Source organism: Papio anubis, chromosome 15, assembly GCF_008728515.1.
Source record: "Papio anubis isolate 15944 chromosome 15, Panubis1.0, whole genome shotgun sequence".
Lineage (NCBI taxonomy): Eukaryota > Metazoa > Chordata > Mammalia > Primates > Cercopithecidae > Papio > Papio anubis.
The window spans coordinates 68,998,778-69,026,503 of record NC_044990.1 but is presented as its reverse complement, the minus strand read 5'-3'; the positions used below and the strand labels follow the sequence as shown (position 1 = coordinate 69,026,503).

General features: G+C 33.5%; 1 long non-coding RNA gene across 3 annotated transcripts in view; it reads right to left on the bottom strand.

The window, feature by feature from the left end:
* Window positions 1-27,726, bottom strand: part of LOC108582943 — a 73,432-nt gene that overhangs the window by 33,301 nt on the left and 12,405 nt on the right. For 2 of the 3 annotated variants that reach the window (XR_004178530.1, XR_004178531.1), the window contains one exon: window positions 18,376-18,706. The exons of the other annotated variant lie outside the window; for it this stretch is intronic. This is a non-coding gene — a long non-coding RNA (uncharacterized LOC108582943). Of the gene's footprint in view, window positions 1-18,375; window positions 18,707-27,726 lie in introns of those variants that run through there. 3 annotated transcript variants of the gene reach the window in all.

Genomic DNA, 27,726 nt, shown 5'->3' with positions numbered 1-27,726 from the left:
ATAACTATATTTACAATAGGGTCTAACATAGGGACTTATTTCTTTTAACAAATATAGGCTGGATAAGAATTAGAACTAAGTTGGTAAAGCAACTCTTCTTGAGGGAATTAAATTATTATACTTAATAAGAAGCACAGTATCCATTTTTACTTTATCCATAGTAACTACAATGGGAGGGATAGAGTGGGAATGTTTTTATTTATGAATGAATAAAGTTGCATGGATTACAAGTTGAGAAATAACTCAAACTTGATGTTAAATATCAATGCAAACAACCATACAGGCTTCAAAAAAAGTGTGCTAGAATTAATGAACATGAAAAATAATTCAGTTAATCAGCAGTTTGATGGGTTTAGAGCAAAAATTAGAGAAATGGAAGAAAGGGTAAAAGTATTGGAAAAACACAGTAAGGAATGTAAGTAGAGTGTGAAAACTGCTGCGGAACAGATTGCTGTTATAATTAGAGACAACATTTCACTCTCCTTTAAATACAAGTCCCTGGAAATTGCTCTCAGTGAAAGAGGGGGAGGCACAGCTGTTTGAGTGTACAGCTGGTGGGAAAGACAAAGACTAGAGTCAGTTAGACATAAACCAGTTAAAAAGAAACTAGCTAAGTAACAGTAACACCTGGCTTGAGCATAACCACAAATATGCATTATTCTTAAGGAAATAAAACATAGAGGGTTTTTATGGAGAATAAGAAAATTTTCTTGCATATAAGAATCTCTCCAACTAGTGGCTCATGCTTATAATCCCAGCACTTTGGGAGGCCAAGGCGGGTGGATCACCTGAGGTCAGGAGTTTGAGACCAGCCTGGCCAACATGGCAAAACTCTGTCTCTACTAAAAATACAAAAAATTAGCCTGGAGTGGTGGCACGTGCCTGTAATTCCAGCTACTCAGAAGGCTGAGGCAGGAGAATCGCTTGAACCCGGGAGGTGGAGGTTGCAATGAGCAGAGATTGCACCGTTGCACTTCAGGCTGGGCAACAAGAGTGAGACACCATCTCCAAAATATATATATTTGGAGAATCTCTCCAACTATTCATTGTACAAAGAGGTAAAATACCTAAATCTGAAAGAACAATATATATTGAAATATTATGAGACTAATAGCATTAATTGTAACGCTGACATTCAATTGTGTCCTTTGTTTTACATAAATATTGAGAATAAGTGATCAAATACTTAGTGATTAATAAAAACTCTTCTCACTGTAATAGGCAAAAGAACATTCAGTAGGTGTCCTGGAAGGATACTCCACACACCCAATTACTAGTCTCACCCTTCCTCTGTGCGTTCTTCAGAAACGTGCACAGACTCAACCTACTCACTTATTTTGTCTTGCCATAAAAGTGCAAGACAAATGAGAAAAATGAATATGTACACTTTTGGTTTACAGCTGACCAAAATCTCAGAAACACCAGGATTGGACAGCTTGTTCTCTCATCTTTTAATGTTATCAAATATTAACATCTACATCAGATTTTTTTTCATAGTACACAGCAAACAATTCCTACCAGTGCCTTAGCTGCACAACTGTACAAGCAGACCCATCCTGTAGATATTCTTAAAGAGGCTGCTATGATATTTGCCAAGAACACATTATCCTGTGAGTGAGGGTATTGTCTGAGATGAGATAGCAACTTTGTGAACCGACGCATAAGAATTCACAGACCATCTCTGTTTCACCTTCTCCTGATTATATTCACATGAAACTGAAGACATTTGATGATTCTTACCTCTTCAATACAGACAATTTTCCCTTTTCTAGTCTTCACCTCATTCTGCTAGGAAAAAAAAGGGATGTACAGAGGGGCAAATTGTCTGATGAGAGTCCAAATAGCCAAGATATCTTTCGTGTGTACCCCTTCCTCTCTAGTTAGTGCTCCGTGGAATATTTATACCTTATCATCATGAGGAAAGGAGCCAAATCTTTTCTGGTAAGTTAGAGATATTTTTAGTCAGAGTTTACACTGTGTTTTACTAGCTCTGGTTTAATCAGTAGTTGTTGATAAATTTAGTGTGTAAAAGTAAGAGATGTAACAACCCTCATTGCATCACCCCTTTGCTTGTATATAAAACAAGTATTTGTTGTATCTAACTTTATATTTAAATAGTCAATAATTTGTAAGGGTGTCTTGACTACCTATGCCAATCAATAAAGTGATTCTATTTTTATTTTGGAGGATATGGGTCACACGAGAAAGAATGAGACCAAATTTCTGATAACAAAGATTAAGTATAATCTGAATACTGTTATTTGGTCAACAAACAAGGTGACTCAAACAATGTTTGCAAACAAAAAGCTTTTTGCTCATCTTTCTTAGAAATTTTTTTTTACTCATTCATCAGAACAAAATTTTAGCTCAATTTCGTAGTGGAACTTCTCTGAAGCCCTGGATTTGATATCATTATCTCCTATAATTTCCCATAATATTTCATATTTATTGATGACATTTAAGCATTTATTTAATAGCTATATTTCACATTAGAATATTTATGTATAAACAGAGAAAATATCTAGAATGTCTGAAAGGACATGGCACATATTAAAAGCAAATAAATATTTACAGAGTATTAATTATTTCTTTATCCACCCGTCATCTCCACAGATACTGCCTGAGCATCTGCCCTTGCGCAACTTTCATTCTACGAGAAGGAGTGACAATAAAACGTTTAAGTAAAATATCCAGTTTGTAAGAAGAAAAGAAATGTTAAAGAAAAAAGAAAAAAAATAGAACAGGGTGAGAAGGATTAGGAGTGTTGGCATGGAGGGTGGGGTGGCCTAAGATAGGTTTATTGAGAGCATGTGATTAGAATAAGTCCGAAGGAGGTAAAGGAAATTTCCCTTGAATTTCAAACTGAAAACTGCTCCATGCAGAGAAGAGTCAGGAAAATGCCTAGTATGTTCAAGAGACAGAAATTACTTTTGTTGAAACAGTACCAAGGATCCAGGTGCATTCTTATTTTATTTTCCCTTCCTAAGGAGTCATTGTATTTTTATTTTTTCAGAATGGCTTTTTCTGATTACCCATGAATTATTTTCACTGTTCTGAAGACAAGAATCCAAATACTGTCTTTTGACACCACAGATCTGTTTTCCAACAGAGACATCCCTTCCTCCCCTCTGAAATAACCATGGAGAAAATAGAGTTGAGATGTAATAGAGCTTAAAATCAACTTTATTAAATTGAATTTCTCCAGAATTGAGAAGACATCTCACTTTTCCTATAGCCTTCAGGTAAACACTTACAAAGAGGTATTTTAATAACCACTTAGGCACACAAGGACAGCTCTTCAGGTGGTCTCAGAGAGGATAAAAAATTGCATATGTCATCTGCCAGAACAGATACTAAATTACCTTGGCCTACAGAAACTTTCTATTTGCCTAGAAGGTATTTATTTTCCCACTTGAGGTGTTGGGAAAACAATAGCCTAAACTTCCTATGACAGAAAATACATCAGTGAAAACTCAGTATCTCTTTAATCTTTTATTACATACTCTGTTACTGGTGGCCTAAACTTTTTGTGACAGAACATACATCAGTGAAAACTCAGCATCACTTTAATCTTTTACTGTGTTGTCTGCTACTGTGTCTCTGATTACTGTTAGGATATCATGATCATTTGTTCATTTTTCTTTGTACGCATGTTTTTTACATTTCACACAGTATATTCAATCAAAATAATACGTAGATCACATAGGTTTAAATTGAATGCTTTCTGAAGCTTATTTAGTCTGTACATTGAATGCTACCTTTATAAGTACCTTATTTTTGGAAACATTTCAATATAATCAATCTATCAATATTTGTTAATATACTAGAAACTATTTGATTAACTGTATTATTTCACAACCATATCTCCCTTTGACTGTGTTTTTGCCTTAGAAAATGTGTTGTAATTTATGCTAAAATAGGAAAAAATGAGCACAACAGTATAAGCATTATCCAACTCCTTTTGAAATTTAATTCTTATGTATAATTTTATGTAAATTTTATTTTACATAAAAATGTTATCTCCTGTAGTGACTTCTTGAATTAAGAGTGAATACAAAAGATTCAATATGCCTCTAAGATTTATATACATTTTTACTGAATTGTGAATGCATTGAGCAATATTTACCATATCAATGTTGGAAATATCTTAACATTATGTTGAGGAATTGATATTCATACATAAAAAGAAAAATGAGAATATGTATAAATATGATGTGTATACATGTTTGCATGTGTGTAAATTTGACCAAATATATTGTGAAATTAAAAATTATGAATACATTTGAGAAACAATCTGATAAAGAGAAAAAATACAGTCATAAGCCCCTGAACAATTTAAAATATTATGTTGAAATTTTCTTTTTCAGCGGATATAAAAGAGGCATTAAACAAAATGTCTACTCCTATATTGTGTCAAATAAACCAAAGTTCACTTTGGGAGGAAAGGCAAGTGTGGCCAACATCTTATTTAGTATTCAAACTGTGCATTAAACTGTGGTTTATGGACTTGTTTCATGTGATGACTTGTTTTTTCTTCTTGAAACAAAGTCTCACTCTGTCTCCCAAGATGGAGTGCGGTGGCATGACCTTGGCTTACTGTAATGTCTGCCTCCCAGGTTCAAGCAATTCTCCTACCTCAGTCTCCTGAGTAGCTGGGACTACAGGCATCCACCACCACGCCTGGCTAATTTTTGTATTTTCAGTAGAGACAGGGTTTTACCATGTTGGCCAAGCTGGTCTCAAACTCCTGACCTCAAATGATCCACCCACCTTGGCCTCCCAAAGTACTGGGATTAGAGGCATGAGCCATGGTGGCCAGCCTCATATATGACTTCTAATTAATTAATATGAACAAAATTTCTGTCTACAATTATTACATAAACATGTAATTTATAAATGGAAAGACCTATAAGGGTGTAGCTATTTAAATGGTTTTTAAATAGGTTTTTTTTTTTTGTCAATTTATGTTATAAAATCTAGGAACTGACAAATTGTATAATTTAGCCCTACAAATCCTGTTTGACTTCTGTCTTCAGCAAAAGTATGTGACTGTCTTCCTTCAGGGCCCATGTTAATAATAATTGAGGAGTGTTTTGTGCAGATCTGATCTGAGCACCATGTATAGGTTCATTTCTTCTACAACACTTGAATTCAAATTTGAGAATTTTCAGAATTAATCAGGTAATATTTATAGAAATATCACTATAAAACCTCATGCAGACATTTATTATATAAAATATATTTTTTCTAAAAAGAATAAACAAACTGAATTTTGACCAATAATCCAGGTGAGTTGCTTTAAGTTGAATATGAACTGAATAAACACATAAAAGTAATTTTTCATATTTTAGCTTCATTGAATTAATGATGTTTCTTATTTGTTCTTGGAAAAATATATGTGTTTATAAAATTTACATAATTAAAAAATCCATCAATATTTGTTAATATATAGAAGATTATTAAATGAAAATATTATTTCATGAATACATCTAACATTGAATATCTGTTTTTAATTTGGGACATTTATAGTCATGTGTGGCAACATAGGAAAAAATAAAACATGTATAACTTATACCTCCTTTCACCTTTGTGTTTTGTCATCTCAATTTCTAACTTCCATAATAAATCAATAAATATCTGCAGTTGTCATATCAATTAGAATTACTTTCAGTTGAATGAACCAGTAATTTGGCTACATCAGGATATTTTTTCTGTTCCATAAGTAGTATTGAAGAATATTGAGAGGAAATATGGCAGTTCCATTATGTCCTCAGTTACCTTAACTGTTCTTAACCTTCCATTCCACCTTCCTTAGAATGTAGCACTATTCTCATTCTTACAAAATGGCTTTTACATCTCTAGGCATCATACCTGTGCTCCAATTTGGAAGATGAAGCAAAGGAGAAAGGCAATAGGCAGAAGATACAAATGCATGTAATAGTTCTGCCAACTCTAACAAGCTAGAAGTGAGAGACAAAGATTTTATTATATGAAAAGCATATATAAATACATATTTTAAAGTTTTCTCTATATAGGAAGATATTCTTTATACTATATATACCTTCTAGTTTCCTTTTGTGGTTAGAAACTGGAGATTAAATGTGGGTGATTAACAACTGTTTAAGAGGAAGTGATAGTTTTTGCCAATAAGAGGATTACTGTAAAAATTTATTTTCCTCTTGGCTGGAGCCTTTTAGATTTACAATATTTTCAGATACTTTGTGGCATTCAAGTATATTCAAGTGCACTTTTTAATTTTAGTACTTGCTGTTTTTAGAGAAGTTGTAGATTCACAGCAAAAATAAGAGAGAGGCACAGAGATTTCTTATGTCTTCTCTGTTTTTACACATGTATACCCTCTCCCATTATCAACATTCTGCACCAGAGTGGTACACATGTTATAACTGATAAACCTACACTGACATACGATAATCACCCAAAGTTCATCGTTTGCATTAGGGTTCACCTTTAGGTATTGTACAGTCTATGCAAGTGTACTTTCAAGAAAGCATGGGCTTGCTTACAGGATTCTATTAACATAATGAAGGGATTCCACTTGTGTAAATACAGCAGAGGGATATTACATTAGTCTCATTAACCCATTGAACCTCTTGGTGTTTCAACCCAACTGTAACAAGGCTTTTATTGAGTAGGGTAGACCAGAATGTTTGAGTGAAAATTAATTGGCAACACCAAAACATGCCAAGAGATTCTAAGTACATAAAACTAAATGTGTTTTGAAATGATTGTACATATGTCTAACTTTTTTTTGTTTACATGCAATGGCAAACCTGTGAAGATATTTAACTTGTAATTTTATTGTTAATTTTTAGGAACACATACTAGTTGTAAATATTTATAAGGTACATATGATATTTTGATATGAACCTATAAAGTATAATAATCAAATCTGGGTATTTGGAAGATTCATTTTCTCAAACGTTGATCATTTATTTATGATGGGTCGATTGAAATCTTTTCTAGCTATTTAGAAATATAAATACATTACTGTTAACTATATTTCCCTAATTATGCTACCAAACACTAGATCCATATCCTTCTATAAAACTTATTTAAATTCAATAGCTTATTGAAAATTCTAGAAAAGTATCTGCTTTGTAGTAAACACTTGATAAAACGTAGTTCATTTATGAAACAAATAAATCATTTCCTTTAAACAACAGAATTCATTTATATACAGATTGTTTCTTTATAGTGTGGGTAGAAGCTGCCATTTTATAATTCACTGGTTTTCAAATTTTGGGAGCTCAAAATCCTTTCAAAATAATATTTTTATGCAGACCTCCAATGTAGTAAATGTTCCAAAAACTGCTTTAATTAAAACAGAATTCTCCAGAGCTCTGCTCCCTCTGCCTCCCAAGCCATCCCTTGAGACTTCTGAGGCAACTCCAAATTGCTGTAGAATTCTTAAAAATGTATTGAATCTAGTAAAACAGGCCCTGCAGATAGTTATACTTCTAGCTTAATATAATCTTTTCAATTCAGAATAAATTCATTTATCTATATTGTTGATTGTCAAATGATAATGAATTATGAACAATAGTTACTTTTTGTTATTTTAAAAAGTAATTTTATTAAAGTTGCTCATTGTAATATGTTAAAACTTAGGAAAACTTTAACCTTGTGAGAAATAAGTTATTGAATGAGGCTATTAGTTTGAACCCCTCTGTCTTCTAATTTATTACACTGTGCCACTCCCGACATTCATTCTTTTGTGGAGTTACCTCTGTTTTCCTCATATACTAATCTGGGAATCAAAATGTCTTTATTTAATTATTTTAATTTGGATTTTTGTCCAACATTTAAAATCTAGATTAAGTGATAGAAACACATAACTTTGGATAATTTGGAATTTATGTCTGTGGCAATTTCAGCTATCAGAGTGCCAAAACAGCAGTAGTGACTTCATTTGATCATAGTTCCTCTGGTATGCCCTTAGTTCTTATACACTGTCCAAGTTTGGCTTAATATTCCTCCCATTCTATAGGATCCCATTCTATTTTATCCCATTCTATAGGTTGTCTGTTGACTCTGTTGATAATTTCTTTTGTTGTGCAGAAACTCTTTAGTTTAATTAGTCCCTATTTGTCAACTTTGTTTTTGTTGCAATTGCTTTGGGTGTCTTTGTCATTAAATCTTTGTTAGGTCCTATGTCCAGGATTATAGTTCTTAGGTTATTTTTCAGGGTTTACACTTGATCTTAGCCAAAAGGCCAAGAAGCAATCTCCAGGGTTTTTGTAGTTTTAGGTTTTACATTAGTCTTTAATCCATCTTGAGTTGATTTTTTTTAATACGGTATAAGGAGGGGGTCCAGTTGCAATGTTCTGCATATGGCTAGTTGGTTATTCCAGCACCATTTTTAAATAGAGAATCCTTTCCTCTTTGCTTGTTTTTCTTGACTTCATTGAATATTAGATGATTATAGGTGTACAGAATTATTTTTGGGCTCTCTATTCTGTCCCAGTGGTCTATGTGTCTTTTTTTTGTACCACTTCCATGCTGTTTTGGTTACTGCAACCTTGTAACATAGTCTGAAGTTAGGTAATGTGATGTCTCCAGCTTTGTTGGTTTTGCTTAGATTTCTCTTGGCTATTTATGCTCTCTTTTGGTTCCGTATGAATTTTAAAATAGTTTTTTTCTAATTCTGTGAAGAATGTCATTGGTAGTTTGATAAGAGTAGCACTGAATTTGTACATTGCTTTGGGCAGTATGGCCATTTTAACAATATTGATTCTTCCTGTTATTGAGCATGAAATGGTTTACCATTTGTTTGTGTCATCTCTGATTTCTTTGAATAGTGTTTCATAATTCTGAATGTAGAAGACTTTCACCTCGTTGGGTTAGTTGTATTCCTAGGTATTTTATTCCTATTATGGCTATTGTGAATGGCATTGCATTCTTGATTTGGCCATCGGCTTGTAGATTGTTGGTGTATAAAGGTGTTACTAATTTTTGTACATTGATTTTGTGTCCTGAAACTTTGCTGAAATTGTTTACCTGCTTAAGGAACTTTTGGGCAGAGACTGTGACTTTTTCTAGGTATAGAATCATATTGTCTGTAAACAGGGATACTTTGACTTCCTCTCTTCCTGTTTGGATGCCTTTTATTTCTTTCCCTTGCCAGATAGATCTATCAAGAACTTACAGTACTATGATGAATAGGAATGGTGAGAGGTCATTCTTGTCTTGATCTGGTTTTTAAAGAGAATACTTCTTGCTTTTGCCTATTCAGTATGATGGTTATGGGATTGTCATAGATGGTTCTCATTGTTTTGAAATATGTTTCTTCCATGCCTATTTTGTTGTAGGTTTTTAATATGAAGAGATGTCGAATTTTATCAAAAGCCTTTTCTTCATCTATTGAAATAATTATATGGCTCTTGTTTTTAGTTCTCCTTATGTGATGAATCACATTTATTGATTTGTATATGTTGAATCAACTTTGCATCCCAGGGATAAAGCATACTTGATCATAAGGGATTGTATTTTTGATGTGCAGGTAGATTCAGCTTGCTAGTATTCCGTTGAGGATTTTGCATCTATGTTCATCAAGGATATTGGTCTGACATTTTCTTTTTCTGCCATGTCTTTCCCAGGTTTTGTTATCAGTATGATGTTGATCTCATAGAATGAGGTAGGGATTTTTTGGGATAGTTTCAGAATGGTACCAGCTCTTCTTTATACATCTGGTAGAATTCGGCTATCTGATCCTGGGTTTTTCTGGTTGGTAGGCTTATTATTACTGATTCAATTTCAGGACTCATTTTTAATTTGTTCAGGGATTTAATTTCTTCCAGTTTAATCTTGGTGGTTGCATGTTTCCAGGAATTTATCCATTTCTTCTAGGTTTTGTAACTTGCATGCACTGAAGTGTTCCTAGTAATCTCTGAGGACTTTTTGTATTTCTGTGTGGTCAGTGTTAGTATCCCCTTTGTAATTTCTGATTGTGTTTATTTGAATCTTCTCTCTTTTTTTCTTTATTAGCCTAAATAAATTTTCTTTATTTAGATTCTTTCAAAGAACCAGCTCCTGGATTTGTTAATCTTTTGTGTGGTTTTTCACATCTCAGTTTCCTCCAATTCAGCTCTGATTTTGTTTTTGTTTTTGTTTTCCTTGTCTTCTCCTGGCTTTGGGATTGATTTGCTCTTGTATCTCCAGTTCCTCTCAGTATGAGGTTAGATTGCTGATTTGAGATCTTACTTTTCAATGTGAGTGTTTAGCACTATAAATTTTCCTCTTAACACTGTTTTTGCTGTGTCCCAGAGATTCTAGTATGTTGTATCTTTGTTCTCATTAATTTCAATACATTTCTTGATTTTGGTCTTAATTTTATTGCTTACCCAAAGGTCATTCAGGAGCAGGTTAGTTAATTTCTATGTAATGGTATGGTTTTGTGTGGCTTTCTTAGTATTGATTAGTATTTTTATTATGCTGTGCTCTGAGAGTGTGTTTGGTAAACAAAACTCTGAGAGTTATTTTGCTTTTGCTGAGGATTGTTTTATGTATGATTATGTGATCAATTTTAGAGTATGTGTCATGTGCAGATGAGAAGAATGTATATTTTGTTGTTTTGGGGTGGAGAGTTGTGTAGATGTCTACTAGGTCCATGTGGTCAAATGTCAAGTTCGGATTCTGAATGTCTTTGTTTAGTTTTCTGCCTCAGTGGTCTGTCTAATACTGTCAGTGGGGTGTTTAAGTTTCCTATTATTGTGTGGAAGTCTAAGCTTCTTCATAGGTCTCTAAGAGCTTGTTGTATGAATTGAATGCTCCTATGTTGTGTGTGTATATATATATATTCTGGTTTGTTGTCTTCTTGTTGAATCGAACTCTACCATTTTGTAATGCTCAACTTTTTTTTTTTTTAATATTTGTTCATTTAAAGTTTGTTGTGTCTGAAATTAGAATAGTAACCACTTTTTAAAATATTTTCCATTTGGTTGGTAGCTCTTTCTCCATTCACATACTTTGAGTCTATGGGTATCATTGCAAGTGAGATGGGTCTCCTGAAGACAGCATACCATCAGGTCTTGCTTCTTTATCCAGTCTGCCACTGTTTGCCTTTTAATTGGGGCATTAATTTTGTTTACAGTCAAGGCTAATGTTGATATGTGCATATTTGATCCTGTCATTATATTATCAGCTGGTTATTTTGCAGACATGTTTGATTGTTTTATAGTATGAATGATCTATGTACTTAAGTTTGTTTTTGTAGTGGTTGGTTGTAGTCTATCCATATTTAGCACTTCTTTCAGTGCCTCTCTTATGACAGGTCTGGTAGTAACAAATTCCTCTAACATTTGGTTGTCTAAAATAATATTATTTCTCCTTTGCTTATGAAACTTAGTTTAGTTGTATATGAAATTCTTGCTTGGAGATTCTTTTCTTTAAGAATGCTGAATATAGGCCTTCAATCTCTTCTGGCTTGTCAGGTTTCTTTTGAAACATTTCTTACATGCCATTTCTCTCTAGCTGTCTTTAACATTTCTTCTTTCACTTCAACCTTGGAGAATCTGATGAGTATGTATTTTGGGGATGGTCTTGTGTAGTATCTCATAGGGATTTTCTGCTATTCCCAAATTTGAATGTTGGCCTCTCCAGTGAGGTTGGGGAAATTTTCATGAACCATAACCTAAAATGTGTTTTCCAAATTTCTTTCTTTCTCCCCCTCTCTTTCAGGGATGCCAATGAGTTGGAGACATGGTCTCTGTATATAATTCCATGTTTCTTGTAGATTTTGTTCTATTCTTTCTTAAAAATTTTTTGCCTGACTGAGTTAGTTTAGATACCCAGTCTTCAAATTCTGAGATTCTTTCCTCAACTTGGTCTATTTTGCTGTTAATATTTGTGATTGCATCATGAAATTTGTGTAGTGTGTTTTTCAGCTCTATCAGATCAGTTTGTTTGTTTGTTTTTTTAATAATGGTCATTTTGTTTACCAGTTCCCACATTGTTTTGTGTAAACCTTAATTTCCTTGCATTGGGTTTCAATTTACTCCTGAATCTAGATGATCTTTATTCCTGTCCATATTCTGAATTCAATTTCTGTCATTTTTAGCTACTTCACTCTGGTTAAGAACTCTTGCTGGTGAAGTAGTGTGGTCATTTGGAGGTAAGAAGAAACTCTGGCTTTTTGAGTTACGAGAGTTCTTGTGCTGGTTCTTTCTCATCTGTATAGCTTGGTGCTCCTTTAACTGTGGTGTAGTTTGAGTACCATCAGTTGACTTTTTTTCTATATGTTTCCAGAGGGCCAAGGCTTTGTGCAAGTCTTTATCTGTAGCTGAATTCTCGTCCATGGTTTCACAAGAGAGTATGTTAGCATTTTTGGTATTGAAATTTGAACTTTGAGCCAACAGATGGCATGTAAGCAAAGGATGTGTAGATAGACTTTTGCTCAGACACATGACTCCTCTGTATTTCCTCATGATTGCAGCCATGCTACTGCTCAATGCTCTGAAAGTGTATGCTCCTCTCCCATTTAAGCGCTGGCTGCAGTTCTCAGCTTGGCACTCCTGGGCCTCACACTGCAGCACTGGGGCAACCTGAGGCTTTATGTTCCCTTTCCAGCTAGGAGGCAGCAGGAGAAGGGACCATGGCAGTGCCTGAGGCAGAGGACCTTTTACTTGTCTCTTGGGGCTCCACCCCAGAGAGAGATGCAAAGTGGCTTTCCATTAGTGTGATTGGCCTGTGGTGGGGCAGCTGTGTTCTGGACCAAAACCAGGGCACCTTACCTGATGATGAGCAGCAGCAGGAGCAGACAGACTTTCAGTTGCCTCTGGGATCTCCACCTCAGAAAAACACAGAGCCACTGCTACTGGAAATGGTCAGCAAGAGTCTGGGGCTGGTGCACTGCTGGCTCAGCTGTTGGCCCCACTTGATGAAAAGCTTGTGGTTGAGGGCTCACAGTTAGGAGAGAGTGGGCAACTTTCCAGATGGTGACTGTGTTGTGTTGGAAATGAGTAAAGCCCACAGGCTCTTTGTTTCTTCTCCAGTCTTGGAGCAGCAGGGACAGAACTGCTGCAGGGACAGAGAACCTTTTCTTGCTTCTGGAAGTCACTCTCAGGGAAACACAGAGCCACTGGCAGTGGAAATGCTTGGCTGTGGGTAGGAGACAGCTGTTCTGTGTTCCCAAGCTGGGGGCCCTGACCAGTGAAGAGTGAGGGGTGGGGGCTCACAGGGAAGAGAGACTGAACTCCTTTCTGTATAGTAGCTGTGGTGTCCTGGTGATCTAGTGTAGTGATCAGGCCCTTTGTTCCTGTCCAGTTCTGAGGGCAGTAAGTTCATTACCACTGTAGTTGCAATGGGAGAGGGGCTGTAGGCTGTTTCTAGGATTCCCTCCTCAGAAAAATGCAGAGTTGTCACAGATTGAAGTGTCCAGATGGGGGAAATGTGGTTGCACTGGGGGTCAAGGTGGAGAAACACTGCCCAGTGAAGAGTAGTGGAGGTGAGGACCTGTGTGGAAGACAGTCTGGCCACTTTCCCATAAGGCTGCTGCACTATGTCCAGGATGTTCATCAGTTGCCAATCACTGTGTTCCCTCCCATATCTGAGGGCAACAGGAGCAAGGGCTGCAAAGCAACAAAAACGCTGGCCTGCCTACTTCTTTGGGAGCTCCATCCTAGGGAAATGCAGGGCTGCTGCTGGCCTGAGAGCCAAGGCAGGGGGTGACTGGAGTCCTGGGTCTGGAGGCCGTTCCTAGAGTGGAGTAGCGGGGGTGTGGGCCCACATGGCAAACAGCTGCACTGTGCTGGGGGTCTGGATTAGTCCCTGATCACTGCACACCCTCTTATCCTGATGGCAGCAGTAGTGGGAGGTGTGGAGCAGCAAAAATGGCCACCTGTCTCTCCTTCTGGGAGCCTCATCCCAGGGAAGTGCAGAGCTGCTATTGGCCTGAGAACTTAGGCAGGTGGTAGCAGTTCACTTTTTACAAATAATGAACTGGCATTGAGACATCATTATCACTAAAAGTCCATCATTTACATTAGAGTCACTCTTGGTGTTGCATGCTTTATGGCTTTTGAGAAATGAATAAGAATATGTATCTACTATTGTAATACCGTACAGAATACCCTCACTGCCCTAAAAATGATCTGTTCCCCACATATTTATTCTTCCCTCCTCCCTTACCCCCTGTTAACTACTGATCTTTTTACTGTTTCCATAGTTATGCCTTTTCCAGAATGCCGAAGTTGGAATCATACAGTGATATTATACTCTTCAGATTTGCTTTGTTCATTTAGTAACATGCATTTAAGGATTTCCCATATCTTTTCTTGGCATGAGAGCTCATTTTTCTTTGGAGTGAATAATAATTAATTCATTGCATGAATGTACCATTGTTTACTTATTCAGTAACCTACTGAAAGATTTCTTGGTTGCTTCTAGGTTTTGGCAATCTTGAATAAAACTGTGAACATCAATGTGCAGGTATTTGTGTGGACATACATTTTTAGCAGATTTGGGTAAATACCAATAAGATCAAGATAAGATTGCTGAGTCATATGGTAAGAGTATGTTTGGTTTTGTACGAAACTGAAAATATCTTCCAAATTAGCTGTTCTGTTTTGCATTCTCAGCAGTAATGAATGAGAGATGCTGATGCAGCATTTGGTATTATTAGTGCTTTGGATTTTAGCCATTCTACTCTTGTCATGTATATTTAATTACGTTGCTTTTCAGATGTCTTGCTGTTATTTTTCTTGATATTTTCATTTGTGCTTCATAAATGTGTGTCCACAGATAATATCTAATCATAAAATAGGTGATATTTTATGAACACATCAAATATTACAGTGATTTGCCCAAAGAATTTCATAGTGATTTATTTTCTTTGGATATTCTGAATCTCCTTATTGCTGCTTCCCCTGAACAGAGCAATAATTATGCTTTTCCTCACATTGTGTTCAATTGCATTATCTTCTTTATTGAAAATACACTCCCATTCCTCCTTTGGGTAATTAGATTTTATCTTTTTCTAAACACTTTAACAATTTTCTTCTTAGCATATATATTTTCCTTATTGCGGCAGACACTGTGTGTCACTTTCCTGTCATTCTCATTTCTTCACCAGTGGATTCCTGATTTTTCTTAGATGTAAAAGTGGTCCCAGAGTAAGAATTTATGTAATTGCAACAATCTGTTTCCATTTTTTCCTCTGACAGGCATAGTAGAACTTGGGCTACTCCGTTCTACTCAACTAGACAGAAAAGATGTCATCTGTGATATCATGGAACAATGTTTAGTTTCTTGACAATAATAGAGAGAAGTGAAAGGAAATCTCCTTGGCTCTCTTCTTCTCTTCTTAATAAATGTGGGAAGATATAATCACTGCAATTATGGCAGCTGTCTTATGATTATAAAGGAATAAGTACCATGATGAAAATGCAGATGGAAAAACGAAAAGAGCCAATGATTGGGTCTGTGTGATAATTTTCACTCATAAAACCACCTACAGTACCACCACCCTTAATAAGACACTCAGCTGATATTTCCTTACTTCGGCCAAATGTATCTTGATACCCTCCTAGAAATAGATTTAGTGTCAATGACCATGCCCACATCTTTGAAACATTATCAACAGTATTTATATCAGAAAAAGGTGTCAGCTATTTGTATTTCAGCCTGATTTAGGCCTAAAGATCTCAGGTGCAGGGTATTAATCAGATATTTTGTCTGTTCTCAAAATTCATATTTGAAATATAAGAAATTTAAGGCAATGTTTTAATTGCTTATGTGTGTCTTCACCATATTTCATGACACTTTGGAAAGAAAATCAATAAATGCGTTGTATTACATATGCCATCTGTCAATATGTAGAAAATAGGACCACTAACCTTTATAACAGTTCTGGGTAAAATTTTTAGTATCATTTTTTTTTTCCTTTTTCTTTGTCTTACAATTTTTTTTTTTCTTTTGAGACTGGAGTGGAGCTGAATGGGCTGCACAACCCCTTCTTGATGACAAGCAATTTTCTTCCAATTCTACCAAATAACTCTCACACTAAACTTACATTTTACATAATAAAGTTTTCCTGTATTTTGTGTTTCTTTGTTTTTTATTTGATTTTTGGAGATTTGAGAGCATTAACTAACAGTTAAGCCACTCTTTTGATTAAAATTCTCATTTTCTTCCATTAGTACTTGAAATAAAATCCAAACTTATCACTGGAAATGCTGTTAATGCTCTTTCTAGCTGTATCTTTATAAATCTCCCCACCAACAGTGACACAGTTGCTAAAGTTTGCCAAAATTTTTCCAGACACAGGCCCTAGACCTTTCCAAGCAAGGGCCTGGGATCCTTTTCTAGAGAGCTTTACTTCCCATCATTTAACCTTCACTGTAAATATTACCAACTCAGACAGACTAGCTCTGTTCACCTCTCTTAAGGTTCTGCATTTAGCTGCTCAACTCATGGTTACTTTTATTGATTATTTTATATTGTCTTTCTCATCCTGAGTATATATTTTAATCTATTTTTCTACTTCTTAATCACTGTCAAGCCTTCTCCCCCACCACCATCACAAGTTACAACCGTGACAGTGTGGATCTTTAAAATTTCACCTTTATGCATCATCATGTTTGGCAAACAATTACTTTGAAACATAATTTGAAATAAATAGGTAGATAAATAAATACATAATTATCTGTAATAATGATAAATAAAAGATGTTTTTAAGACTCATTTTCCTTCCTTCATTCCCTTCCAATAACTTGAGCTTTAGTCCACTCAACAAGTGGGTTCACCTTTTCTCTTCTCTTTCTACTGCCCCTTCTCTAACTTCCTTTGAATTTCTTTTTATTCTGCTGAGAAATTAACTTAGGACATGAGTATCTTCTTCCATCCACAGCGTTGACATGAAAGCTTCTATTCCCCAAAAAGCCTATTTGGTTATTTTTCTAAACAAATACAAACTTTCTTGAAAGCCTACTGGTTAAAATAATATTTTAATGCCACACCAAATCAGGTAACCAGTGTCTCTACTTCATTTAAACAGAGACAAAAGCAATTTTTGCCATTCATCCCATTGAGTTATTATTGAATTGTTTTTGTGATATTTTAAAAATCAAAAGTCCAGACATTTTATACTTTTGCATCAAATATTATATTTTTCATATTCTTAATAAATTACCTGTAACACTGATTGTACTTTTTCTGAAAAAAATCTATTCTTCTTTCATGACCATTAAATTAACAAATAAAATTTGTTTACTAGATTCCGTTTTTCAGAAAGTTTGTATCATTGAGCATAGTCGATTTTAAGAAATATGACAAATACAGAAGTAATACTGTAATAATGTAGAGTCACCCTTTAGTTTTAGAAAAAAGTAGAGTGAACTTTTTTTATGTTCACATATTTCCTTGTTTCCATAAATCTATCATAGATATGGACAGACATACAATCTCATTAGATATGCATTTAAGATAATTCTACATACTTTTTAACATTATGGTCTAAATATTTTAGCTATTTTGGATACTTAACTGAAATAACTGATTAATTTTATTGAACTGATCTACATGGCTAATTAAAATAATTAATTTCCCAGTATTGGAATTAGACCAATATATATATGCAAACATCATTTCTGCAGAATACTAATGTGATTGTGGAAAAGCTATTTGTTTCTTAGAGCTACAAATTTCTTATTTAAACAAAGAAAATGTCTAAATTTAGGGAAGTCACAAAGATGAAATTAGATAAGCAATATATTACATACACTATATATCATATATGTAATTATTTGTGATGATATATATTATATATTAGTACAATGTAGTCATTTTCAGTTTTTCACGTTGCCTATTACAAAATACCCAATTTATATTCCTGACTGAATTTTATTTAATTATTTTAATGTATTTTATTAAACTATTTTCATATTTTAGGCTACTTGCCTTTTTCTGATTACAAATAAGTGCTTTAGAACCTATTTCTATTAATACATAGTTGTAATATTAAAATCGATTTATAAATGAATGGAGATTAGGACAGAAACTTTCTTCTTAGTTCTCTAATATTAGCCCTGCTTATATTGAGGCACTTTTACATAATGGCTCCCCTTTCTAAGATAGAAAATAGCTTTAGAATGCATGTACTTTAAACTCCTGACCTCGTGATCCACTCGCCTCGGCCTCCCAAAGTGCTGGGATTACAGGCATGAGCCACCGCGCCCGGCCCAAGACCAGCCTGGCCAAGATGGTGTAACCCCGTCTCTACTAAAAATACAAAAATTAGCCGGGCTTAGTGGCGAGCGCCTGCAATCCCAGCTACTCAGGAGACTGAGGCTGAGAATTGCTTGAACCCAGGAGGCAGAGGTTGCAGGGAGTCGGGAGACGGTGAGATTCCGTCTCCAAAAATAAAAATAAAAAAGAAGAAGAATGCATGTACTTTAGAAGGCATTTATTGGAGCCACTTAAAACTTTTTGTGAATACAAGATGCATATTATATATTAAAATAATTGTATCATAAAGACGTATGCTCCCTCTGGATCGCTGTTTATCAACAGAGCACGGTAGATCTGTTTTCCTGCCTTCTCCCTCTCCAGTCTGCACAGAAGGTTTGGAAATAGGCAGCAGCTTTCATGAAAGTCTCAGTGATTGAGGGTGGCACGTGCACTTAATTTTGAGTAGGGCAGAACTGGTAAACATCCTGAAGTGTTCATGATGTTCTACACAAAGGGAGTTATCCTTTTAAAAATACCAAAAACAACCTTATTTTAAATACTGGAACACAAATTCATGATATCTACATGATACTAATATTTATGAATTTGGAGTGCTAAATGCTACCACATGCCTTAAAAACAATAGTATCAGCATCCTCTACTTTTAATTAAAAGAAAATTTATCTAACAGGTATATTTAATTTGTTTTCTTAGATTTTCTTGTTATGTCATACTGTCTTATGTAACCATATATAAGTCACAAGACATGATAAATTGATCTAACCCATTCCAAAAATTCTTTTTACCTCTTTCTAATTTTCACATGGCTTGGCTTTAGCCAGAAATTTCAAAACAAAATGACAAACAGAAAATTTTATAGTGATTATTCTCATTTGTCACTTCTGGTAATACTTGTAAAAATTAGAAGTTCTTTATGATAATTTCCAACATTTTTATAAGATTTTACATGTGTTATGATTTTATTTAAGACTTTATCTTAAAGTCTTTTAAAATTGTTAGCTATAATCTGATTTTTTTTCATAGTTTTAACTAATTTTTATGGTAATTAAAATAGAATACCTTCAGTGTTATATTCCTCAGTTTTGTAAAAATTCAAATAATACATATGACTACATAGATATTATTTTTCAGGTTTTTTAAAGGGAATTATGCTTCTCTTAAAAATTTATCTGGCAATACAAAACCATTTCTTTAAATTATGGTAAACTATCATGATATATATATATTATATATATATATAAAGTATGTTTTATCATTTTTATACATCTTAAATTTCAGTTAAATTGTAGCTGACAGATTCTTTAATTATCTAATCCTCCAATAAGAGAAATTATTGCTGTTCTTATAGGTCTTTTCCCTCTTTTGTTTAGTTAAGCTGCCTTGGTGATCTCTGGTAACTTGTTGGTCTATGTCCTCAAATCTGTATTACTTTCTTTCTCACACTATTTCGAATTTGTTCTCTAATTCCATCTGGTCAATTTAATCAAGTTGAACATTTACCATCTGCATATGCTCTGTTTAATACAACTGAAGGAAGACAAGGACCCTCCTTAGACATCCCAAACCTCTGACTTCAACCACCCCTATACTAGACAAGTCAAACTCCATATTCTAGAAACACTCACTGGCCGCAAGTTTACTTTCATTTTCATTTCAGTCTTCCTCCATAAACATCAATTCTTCATCTTTGTATTTCTTCTTTTTAATATCTAAATTTGGATGATTGCATTTCCAGCCCTTGTGCTGTATTACCTAATTCTCTCAACCTCTGGTCAAATGAGGAAAACTACTTACCTGATGTGATTTAGGAGGATATTAAATAAAACAATTTAAATGAAATCCATAGCACTGTGCCTGTTAAGCAAAGTGTGATCAGTAAATATTAGCAATTCTTATTGTTTAATTATTATAATTACCAAACTTTCTCGAAATGATTTTTCTGTTTTATCAATGACCACTAGTTGTATTGGAAAATCATTTCTATCAAAATATTATTGATACATGAGTAGATTTTTTTTTAAGGAAATACATTCTAATCCCTTAAAACTAAGGTCTAAATAAAATATTTATTACATGTTAAAAATCAAAATCATAGAAGTCAAGATTTGGAAAAGATTTAAGATTTTCTTCATTTTAAGGTCATCATTTAATTGTGAAGCCAGAAAATATATGACTTGCCCAAGGGACTCTCATCAATACCTTCTCAGAAGTAATTAATCTCAGGGGAAATCAATTTTGGTACTTGTTAAAAATCTGTTTTCTTATTTTCAAATAGTAATTATTAATCATGAGATTATCAGAAACAAGACTATCAGTCTTTTATTATTTTCAGTTATCATTTTTAATATTGTCTTAGTATATATTTTAAACTATAACTTCAGTTCTGGATTCACCATCATTGATTTATTAATTTTATTTATATATAAAAGAGTATCTAACGTATATAATCACTATGCTAAGTATTTTACAAATAATATGTAATGTAAGCCTCATATAACTATGGTGCTTCTATTATTCTCATTATATATAGAAAGATTTGACAGAGTAAATTGTTTCTTTCAGACAAACATTGGTCCCAACATCTTGTATGCTGAGTTTGTTCTTATCTTACAGTTTCCTAGTCAGAGTGTGTTTATTGGGTTGATCAGACCCTCTCCTTCTAAGAGTAATCTGGTGCAATGCGATCAAATGATGTACGTGAGTTGAAAGCTAGTTACCTAACTTTTATCTTTAGGTCTTCCAAAATGATTATCTAAATGTATATATACAAGGTATTTGTCAAGTAATTCTTTTCAAAGTTCCACATCTCTTTTATTTCCAGGTGACATCCTTGAAGGAAACCTCATATACGTCTAATAATTGTAAAAATACATTCAAGAATTCATGAGTCATGGTACATTAAACAGGGATTTCTTGATTAGTCGGATATATTAACGTAATGCAGGTATTGTAGTATCTGCAAACATAATCCTTTCAGTCTCCTGCTAATCTTTTAAGTATTTAAAACTGCCTAATAGCATAGCAGAGTTGAGATATTAATAGCATATGTTTCTAATTCAGACTTTTGGTTCTCTTTCCTAAATTTTTTCTCCCTTTCTATTTATTTTCCTTACTAGAAAGTGTGTGCTCAGCTTTTAAAATAGGCAAGAGATTAAATTGGCTCATTCACTGATTCCCATTTTATTGCAGGATATACGAAACATGTATCTTCTTGTTATATACATCCCATATTATAGCTCTGTGCAATACCTAAGTTTTAGATTTGCATTTCAAAAAGAGAATTACAAGCTTTCTTAAGAGTAATGTTACCTATCTGATGCCTTCATTGAAAACAAAGTTTAAATTTCATCTCGTTGGCAAGGTCAACTCTAAAGCTTACTACACAAATTTGGAATTTAGAGTGGTTGTATTCAGAGGCTTTTATTTAGTTTATGCTTATCTCTTTTTATCTTACTGATATTATAGAAGTAATAGGAGTCGTTAAAATGGTGTATTCAGCAAAGGTTTTGGAAATAGATATCATGAAAAGCATTGTCCTATCTGGGTACATGAATCATATTAGAATTAGTGCAGAACTAAGATATTTAGAAAAGATTGTAAGTAGTAACAAGTTTTTTCTTCCTAGGAATACATGTCATTTTCTTTATTGAATTTAGATCATTTAAACCTCTTTTGTATCCTCAGATCTATGATAAGTTCTAAAAATCTGATTTCCAGCTAATTCAGCTTGTTCTAATTTTAGGATAGACCTGTAAGAATATAATGACCAGTTTAACCATAGTGATATATTCATTTCCAAATAATCCTTAATAATATAAATATTTCTAAAGTTTGCAATATAAATATAAATAACATTTTCTGTTCCTATTTAGAGGGAGGGCTATACACATATTTGTAGTTTAATGTAAGGGTCATAGTGGATATTCCTCATGCAGTAGAATAGTTGATAACAGGGAATCTATCCTATTTAGAAGAAAAAAATAGCTTTCATAGGAAGTAATGAGCAAGCTGAGAGATAATGAGGAGATTGAGAGTTCCTCACTGGGGCTGGGGCTGGTGAAGAGGGCCTTCCATGGTATGGACATACCGCAGTGTTCTCATCTATTTACTAATTAATGGACATTTGAGTTATTGCTAGTTTTGAGTAATAACAAATAAAGCTATTATGAACATTCATGTACAAGTCATTGTAGAAACATAAATTTCATTTATCTTAAATACATAATAGTGTATCCAGTCAGTATAGTCCATGTATGTTTAAGTTTTTAGGAAACTGCCAACCTGTGATCCAAAATGGTTATGTCATTTTACATTCCCACCATTAGTGTATGAGAATTCCTGTTCTTCCACATGCTTGCCAAAATTTGGTATGGTTAGTCTTTTTGCTTTTAGCCATTCTAATATGTATGCAGTAACAATGAGTTGTGCTTTTAACTTGTATTTTATGAATGACTAATCATAGTGAGCATCTTTTCATGTGCATATTTCACATGCTTATTGGCTATGTCATTCTTGATGAATTACCAGTTCTAATCACCTCTCATTTTGTAAATTGGATTGCTGGTTTCTAAGTTATGGGCCTTGAAAGTTATTTTATATTTTGGATTCAAGTATTTTATCATGTATATGATTTGTAAATGTTTATTTCATACAGTACATATTTTGCATTTGGTCTTAGCAATATATGTCAAAGACTAGAAGCTTTCATTTTGATGAAAGAAGTTTATCATTTTTTTTCTTTGATAGATTTTGGCTTTGGTGTTGTATCTAAGAAATTGTTTCATTTGAAGTGATGAAGGTTTTATCTTACGTTTTCTTCTAGGAGTTTTATAGTTTTATGTTTCACATTCGTGCCTATGATCAATGTTGGGTTAATATTCTAATATGGTATGAAGGATAAAAAATATTCTTAAAAAACGAAAATGGAAAACAACATATGGATATACAATTGTTCCAACGTAATTTCTGAAAATACTATACTTTCTCCCCTGAATTGCTTTTGCCCCTTTGTCAAAAATCTGTTGTTTATGTAGGTCAACTCTAGTTTCTAATCTAAATTCTATTTTGTTCCAAGGACCTATTTTTATGCCAAAACTTGAAATCAAGTATTGTTAGTTCTTCAACTACAATCATTTTCAAGATTGTTTTGAATGTTGTTTTGAATATTTCTAGGTCATTTGCATTTCCATATGAATTTTATGATCATCTTACAAGTTTCTGAAACATGCTAGGTGGGATTTTGATAGGAATTGTATCCATCTGTAGATAAATTTGAGGAGTATTGCCATTTTAACAGTATTAATTCTCTGATTAATGTTCATGGGATGCTTTTCATTTAGATGGAGCTCCTTTAATTTCTTAGCAAAGTATAGGTCTTTCACGTGTTTCAGATTTATCCTTAAGTATTTCATATATTGATCCTGTGGTAAACATTTTCATTTCAATTTTTAATTGCTCATTGCTAGTGTTCAAAATGCAATTGATTTTGTCCATTGCTCTTTTATTCTGCAACCTTGCTGAACTCATTTATTAGTTCTAGTAGCTCTCTTTATGGATTTCATTAGAATTTCTTTATGAATGATCATGTCATCTGTACATAATGACAGTTTTACTTCCTTGCTTTTCATTTTAGATGTCTTTTATTTCTCATGTTTTAGTTTGTTGATATGGCGAATTATACTGACTGCATTTCAAATGTTTAACCAAACTTGCATTTGTAGGATAAGCTGCATTTAGTACAAGAATTATTAATATAGATAGATAGATTGGTTGCACAGATAGATTCAATTTTTATTTAAAACAAATTTCATCTAGATTTATGAGGAATACTTGTTTTTTTTTTTTTTTTCAGTGTCTTCGTCTTGCATTGATAGTGCAGTAATGCTAACCTACTATTCTATTCACTCTGTTTTTGTTTTTGTTTTGTTTTCTGATGAGTTTGTGTAGAATTGGTATTGTTTCTTCCTTAAATATTTGGCTGATTCTAGCTGTAAAGCCATGAGAACTGGGAAAATTCCTTGGGGTAACTGTCTTAACTAGTAACTTAATTTCCTTAATATCCTATATTTTTCCTGATGCTTATATCTTTTGTTCTCCCTTTTTTCTTTCTGATGTATCTGGATAGAGGTTTATCAATTTTATTGATCTTCTCAAGGAACTAGCTCTTGGCTTCATTGATTTTTCTATTGTTTTCCAGTTGACTGATTTTCACTCTAATTCTTTTTTTTCTTCTTCTCCTCCTTACATTGAGTTTTGTTTTTCCTTCTTTCTTTAAGGTTTTCTTTTTTTCTGGTGATTGCTGAGGTGAAGATTTTAACAAGACATTTCTGCCTTTCTAAGGTGGAAATTCACCACTATAAGTTAATTACTCCCTAATGTCCGTACTGCTTCTGCAGTATCCTACGTATTTTGAAGTGTTTTCACTTCCAAATGTTCCAGTTAAAACTGCTTAACTTATATTTATATTTTCCCTTTTTATTTCTTCTTTGGATAATGGGTTATTTAGAAGTGAATTATTTGGCTGCTAGATATTTTGTGATTTGGTAGATTGTTATTGATGCCATTATTAGTAGAAAAGATATTTTTAAATTGATTGGTATTTGTTTTATGGCTCAGAGTAATTCTATGTCCAAAAGTACTCCACGTATACCTAAATAGTATGGGTTTTCTATTTTTGTTGGATGCAGGCTTCTATAGATATTACTGCAGTCCAGTTGGTCAGTGTATTCTCACTGATCTTTGTATACTTGTTCTATCAATTACTGTGAGTTCCTTTGAAATCTCAAACTGCAATTATGGCATTATCTATATCTCTTGCAGTTTTATTAGTGGTTGCTTCATTTATTTTAAATGTGCAAATATAATTGTTTACATATAAGCATAATTGTAACCATATGTTGCTCTTATGATAAATTAACCCTTTTATTATTTTGATAATATTGGGGTTTTTTGTTTTAAAATTTACTTTGCATTATTGTAATATATTCATATCAGCTTTTTTTTTGGTTAGCTTGATATATTTCTCATTTATTCACTTTTAACCGATTTGTTTCTTTATTCAAAGTACATTTCTTTGAGACAGCATATAGTCGGATCTTTTCAAAATCTCTGTCTTTTAATTTGAGTGTCTAAACTATTTACATTTTATATGGTAATTGCTATAACAAAGTTTAGCTCTATTATATTCCTGTTTGCTTTTTTATATAGCCTATTTGTCTCTTTTTCCTGTCTTTCTTTTTTATTTTAGAGTAGTTATATCATTTTATGATTTCATTTTCTCTTAAGTTGCTTATTATTATGTATAATGCTTTGATTTATGATTTCAGTGGTTGCATTAGGTTTAATAGTGTACATCTTTAATGTACATAATTGTATTCCTTATCTTTTACTTAGACTTTCTTTTTATGGTAAATAAGAATAAAACTTCACAGAAAAATTAAGTAAAACATATGAAGTTCTTACACACCTCCTCCCCCTACACACACGTAGCCTCCACCATTGATATTCCCCTCTATAATAGTACATTTGTTGCAATCAATGGACAAACATTAACCCATCATTATCAACCAAAGTCCATAGTTACTACAGGGTTGACTCTTTATTCTTGCTGCTGTACATTTTGTGGGTTTGGGCAAATGTATAATGACATGTATAATGACTATTCATATACATATTATATGTCTACTATGATGGTATCACATGGAAGCGTTTCCTTGTCCTAAAAATACCCTGTGCTTCACCTATTCATCATCCTCTCCCCCATTACCCCAGCAATCACTGATCATTTTCTTTTTTTCATCATTTTGACTTCTCTAGGATGTCATATACTTGGAATCATATAGTATGTATTTTATTTTAGATTGGCTTATTTCATCTAGTAGTGTGCATTTAAGTTTTCTCTATATGTTTTAATTGCTTGGTAGCTCAGTTCTTTTTAGTAGTGAATAATATTCAATTGTCAGAATGTACCACAGTTTACTTATCAATTCAAATAGTAAAGGGCATCATGGTTTTGTCAATTACGAAGAAAACTGTTGTAAACATCCATGTGCATTTGTGTGTGTGTGGACATAAGTTTCCAATGAACTTAAGTAAGTGACAAGAAGATTAATTTGTGGGTCATATAGTTAGAGAGTGTTTGGTTTTTTAAGAAACTGCTAGAATGTTTTCCAAAGTGGCAGTGCCATTTTTCATTTTTACCAAAATCTCATTGCCTCAAAATCCTCATCAGAATTTGTTGTTGCTAGTGTTTGAGACTTTAGTCATTCTATTAAATAGCTAGTGGTATCTTATTGCTTCAATTTGCAATTCCTAAATGACATATGATGCTGATCATCTTTGTGTATGCTTATTTACCATATGTATATCTTCTTTGGTGAAGTGTCTGTTCAGATATGTTGACCATTTTTAATTGTTTTTATTTTCTTGTTTTATTTACCTTATTTTATTTATTTATTTATTTATTTAATTTTTGGAGGTAGAGTTGTCCAGGCTGGACTTGAATTCCTGGGCTTAAGTAATCCTCCTACCTCAGCTTGCCGAGTAGTTGGGACTGCAGCCACAGCCTGTTCGTTCATTTCCTTATTGTTGAGTTTTAAGAGTTGTTTGAATATTGAAGACAACAGTATTTTATTAAATATTTCTTTCCAAATATTCTTTCTCCATTTGTGGCTTGTCTTATTCTCTAGACAGTGTCTTTCGGAGAGCAAATGTTTTTAATTTGAATGGAATCCAACTTATCATATATCCCAATATACTCCCGAGAAAAACATCAAACAAATTCCTGTAAAGCAAATCCTACAATAGTACTTCTCAAAATGTCAAGATCATCAAAAACAAGGTAAGTCTTAATGACTATCATTGCCAAGAGGAACCTAAAAGGCACGGCAACAAACGTGATTGCATCCTGGGACAGGAAAGGGATATCAGATTAAAACCAAGAGAATATAAATATTCTATGGACTTTAATAAAATGAAAGGTATTGGTATGCTCTGAATGTTTGTGTCCCCTAACAATTCACAAATTGAAACCTAACCAACAACATAATGGTATTAGGGGAGGTGATTAGGTCATACGGCTCAAGCCTCATGAATGCAATAAATGCTCTTAGAAACAAGGCCCCAGAAATACACCTTCCCCTTCTGCTATATGAAAATGCAGCAAGAAGGCACCATCTATGAGGAAGGGCCCTCCCCAGACACCAAATCTGCTGGTGCCTTGATCTTGGACTTTGAAGTTTTCAGAACTGTGAATAATAAATTTCTGTTGTTTATGAATTATCCAGTCTATGGTATTTTGTTACAGAAACCCAGACGAACTAAGATAGGTATCAGTATTCTTTCATTCATTGCAGCAATGGGTCATGCAAATATAAGATAATAATAAGGGAAGGTGGGTGCAGAATGTATGGAGATTTTCTGTACTATCTCAGCAAATTTTCTGTTAAATCTAAACTATTTAAAATTTGTCTATTTTAAAAATGAGGTTTGACCCAAACAGAAAATGTCAGGCACCCTCCAAGT